Source organism: Gossypium arboreum, chromosome 1 (genome assembly GCF_025698485.1).
Source record: "Gossypium arboreum isolate Shixiya-1 chromosome 1, ASM2569848v2, whole genome shotgun sequence".
Lineage (NCBI taxonomy): Eukaryota > Viridiplantae > Streptophyta > Magnoliopsida > Malvales > Malvaceae > Gossypium > Gossypium arboreum.
The window spans coordinates 10,249,607-10,254,284 of NC_069070.1; the positions used below are offsets into that span (position 1 = coordinate 10,249,607).

Below are 4,678 nucleotides of genomic sequence, written 5' to 3' on the forward strand. Positions count from 1 at the left end.
GTCTATTTATCACTCAATTTTCCAACCACTTGTTTTTACCCTATCGAATACACATATTCCTTTATATACAAGTTCAAGAGTCAAAATATCACAACAAGTAATTACATTCCTTACTTGGTCGAATACTCACTTGAACAATTAAGCATATTAATAGTCAACTTCCCAACACAACTACTTATGTAGCACCCCAAACCCGGCCCAGAAGTTATGGCCGGATCCAGCATGCCACATCAAAAACGTAAAAAAAAAAAAATTCCATTCTAAGTCTAGAAAATCGTACTTGATGTTCAAAAGATTAATTCATTAAGGGTTAAAGTGAATGGAAGCTGTGCACCAGGTAGGAAACCAGAAAAGAGGTGGTGAGTCCATCGGACTGCTTAAGTACCAACCTCCCTTCGGATCCAATCCTAGACATGCATACCGCCATTGCCACACCTTAACGTCATGGATATTTCTAGGAAACCGATTCGATTAAGTCATTTTTAGGAAAAGTGATTAATTTTGGAAAATACTTTCATTGCGGAAGCTTTGCTTGTTGTCGTGTTATTTTGAAATCAACTGTTGTTTTTGAAAACGCGCCCTAAAGCTATCTAATTTCAACAGTTAAAATAAGTATTACCTATCTTAGTAATACATAATAAAACCATCAAAATAAATAAGCGGCTTTATTACATTTAAAAGCCCAAAACCTCAAACGTAATTAAAAAGATGTCTAGTTCACCAGAAGAAAATCAAACTTTCAGAACGGGTGGCCACTCCGAATTCCCTCACAGCTCCAAGCCCACTATGGTTGGGGATTTCCTGCGTGGATGAAAATAAAAGGGGTGAGTTTGGGGAAACTCAGTGTGTAAGGAAAACCCATTCAAAGCCCAAGTCAGCTCAAGCCTATTGGGCCTAAGCCCATTCAGGTAACAGTGGTACTAGGCCAGAGCCCTTTTCAAATTACAATAAACTGGGCCTTAGCCCTTATTCAGATAATGATGGCCCATAGGCCCATTTCAAAATACATGCAACATCAATAACATATGCAAGCCCATTTAGGTAATAGTGGTATCGGGCCGAGCCCTTTTCAGATTACAATAAACTGGGCCTTAGCCCCTTATTCAGATAACAGTATGGCCCATAGGCCCATTTCAAAATACATGCAACATCAATAACATATGCAAGCCCATTTGGGTAATAGTGGTACTGGGCCAGAGCCCTTTTCAGATTACAATAAACTGGGCCTTAGCCCCTTATTCAGATAACAGTATGGCCCATAGGCCCATTTCAAAATACATGCAACATCAATAAACATATGCAAGCCCATTTGGGGAGACTACTCAACCCACCAACCACTACACTCCACCCGTACCAGCCATACACTCCATGTGGGAATAGCTCAACCCACCCAGCCCAACACTCCACAGTTGCAGCATTGCTGCTCAGTTAATAGTAAATTGAGGCAAAGCCTCTAGTACGTGGACAAGCCACTTTCAGTACTTCCTCCGTCAATATCCCAATCCCATGCATCAGATAATAACAACATGGCATGCAATAAATAACAACAGTCAAACATGCATTTAGGTCAATTTAACCCTAGGGGTATTTCGGTAATTTTGCACCTAGGGGTATAACATAATTTTCCATACATAGGGTATTATAGTAATTTAGTTGCTTTTAGGGTTTTTCATGCATATTCCTACTTTTCACGTACTAACGAATCACGTGCGAGGGTTCTTACCGAATTGGGCCTGTTGGCCCATCATTCCAATTTTGGCCCATTAAGCCCAAAAATATCGAGGCACGTAAATCATGCACTTTACAGTCTAAATTTTGCAGCTTACCAAAAACATTAATCGATTTACCTCACGAGCATTCGCACACTCGCAAATCTACAAAATACTGGTTTTCGGCATTTCGACTTTTCGACTTTTGCCGATCCAGACTAAGAAAGAGGGTGTTAGTTACACACATGCTTGCGACGATATCTTGACGAGATCCACACGAACCGCCTACAATTGGATTACTAACACGTTAATCTAACTATTCAAATACGAACTACGTATTAATCCCTTACAATATTCGCCAACCACACCTACAGATCATAGTAAGCTTATAAGAAATCAATAAGCAACTCATTAACAAATTTTGTCAATGTTTACCACATAATCATAATTTCACTGCAAGCTGTCTTCCTGAGCAACAGTCACTAAATCATTTATAACTGGAGCTACGAAACTCCAAATCAAGTGCCGTTAATTTTCCTGAAAATAGACTCATATATATTTTATCCATAAAATTTTCAGAATTTTGGTTTAGCCAATCAATACCAGATTTTTCTCAAAGTTTCCCATGTTTCACTGTTTGACTAATCTGACCACTCTTCATTACGAATCAAATTTCTCATTGTACAGAATTCAAAATATGTTCTTGTTTATTTCATTAGAAACTAGACTCAATAAGCTTTAATTACATAATTTATTCAGATTCTAATTCATCTCCCACAATTTATGGTGATTTTCCAAAGTCACATTACTGCTGCTGTCCCAAGCAGATTTATTACCAAATCACTCTTTCATACACCTATCTTGCATGCATGTTATTTAAACATGTATATCACCAATCAATCATCACATATCTATGATTTTTACTTAAGCATAATCTCCATTTCATCATTTTAAAGTACAACATGTTAGCCGATTTTTCCCTTTAGCATCTAAGGCACATGCATGCTCATTTGTTTGGCTCAACTTCACATATCTTCCATTTTTCATCAAAAGAACATGAAACAACAACCATTTCCTTCATTTTAATTCATGACTAAATGCTCACAACACAACTAAAAATCAAAATATACTTCAAGAGTTAATGTAGAATCAAGAAGAACTCATGAACCTCAAAATAGAAGCAAGGTACCAAGAACTTACCTTCAATTTTCCTCCTTCTAATGACCGAATACTCAAGAGCTTTCTCCTCTCCTTTCTCTTCTCTAACTTTCAGCTATGATGAACAAAGATGGACAAAACTTTGTTCTTTTCACCCCTTTTTCTTTTAATAAAACTTCATATTTCATCCATTTAATTCTTTAATACAAAAGACATGATATTCTTATCATGAAACATTTACCTAACCCATTATCATGAAACATTTACCTAACCCATTATCATGGAACATTTACCTAACCTATTATCATGAAACATTTACCTAACCCATTATCATGGAACATTTACCTAACCTATTATCAATTTGTATCAATTTGTACCATAAATTATGGATATCAAGTGTACATTTTGTCTACAACAACATGATGGCTAGCCACTTCATGTAAAATGGGAGGTTTGTCATGCAAATCCTCCTATTTTGCACTCCTATTTATTTGGCCACTTCAATTTAGCCTATAGCATTTTCAAACATTTTCACATAGGTCCTATTTCATAATTTCACCCCCTTTTTCTTATGGAACAAAAATTAACTAAAATTGTCGGGTTCTATCTTAAGCTTAGGCTTTCTAGAGGCCCACTAACATAATTAAACCTATGCCAACATTCACAGGATTCCCGAAAATTGGGGCGTTACAACTTATAACATAATCATGCCTGTATAAACTTTTTATTCATAAGTTTGAAAATCATAACATAATATCACACATTTATATGTATATCACCATTAAGGCCAATCACACTTAATCACACACTTGCACATAATTACGAATCATTTCATGATACTCAACTTATATAACTACAGAACCGAATACAGATATATGCCTCACTTAAATTCATTATCATTGATTATACATTAAATTCATTATCATTGATTATACATGAATAAAACTAATATCAAGTACAAACTTACCTTATCATTAATAGTCAACAGACTAATTCGTACTTGGCCGTTTAACTCATATTTCATACTCGTACACAATTTACCTTTGCCCAATGAACCATTCGGAATTGGATAGGACACTCGGATAATCACATAAATCGTACGATGCCAACGTCCCAGATTTGGTCTTACATGTAGCCACATATCGATGGCACTGTAATAGACAGGGTCTTACTCGTAAACACATATCAGAATCACAAATCGATGCCATGGTCTTACTCGCACACATATAACGGAATCCTATGTCATGACATATGTATCCTAACTATTCCTAAAGTTCATACGGGGCTTTCGGACGTCGTAACTCGATCGAAACGAATGCTTGTACATGATTACCAAGCTTATACAAATTCGACAATAACATTTAAAATATCATATATTTCAATTCAGCATCTATACTTTACATTTAATTAAAATTAAATACGTCTATTTACTTATAAACTTACCTCAGATGATGCAAAACGGAGTCGGACAGCTAGTCAACAATTTTCATTTTTCTCTGATCCAAATTTGATTTCTTTGGTTCTTGATCTAAATATATTCAAATTAAGCTCATTCAAACATATTTTCATTCAATTTAGTCCAAAAACAAATAAATGGGTAAATTACAATTTTACCTCTGACATTTACAATTTTCACAATTTAGTCCCTATTGCACAAAACACAAAATACACAAAATTTCCCTATACTTATGTTGGGTCAAATTTTACCCACTTTCAAAAAAGTCCATATATTCAATTTATTTCACATTTTAGTCTCTCAAATTATTATTTTTGCAATTAAGTCCTAATTACTCAAAATCATCAAAAAATCC

The 4,678-nt window shown here is 35.3% G+C and overlaps 1 long non-coding RNA gene across 1 annotated transcript; it reads right to left on the reverse strand.

Annotated features, from left to right (window-relative positions):
- Positions 1 to 652: 652 nt before the first annotated feature.
- On the reverse strand, positions 653 to 3,295 carry LOC128292948 (uncharacterized). The gene is made up of 2 exons (XR_008282950.1): positions 2,910 to 3,295; positions 653 to 801 (listed from the first exon to the last, which is right to left on the reverse strand). It is a non-coding gene; the product is annotated as an uncharacterized LOC128292948 (long non-coding RNA).
- Positions 3,296 to 4,678: the final 1,383 nt, after the last annotated feature.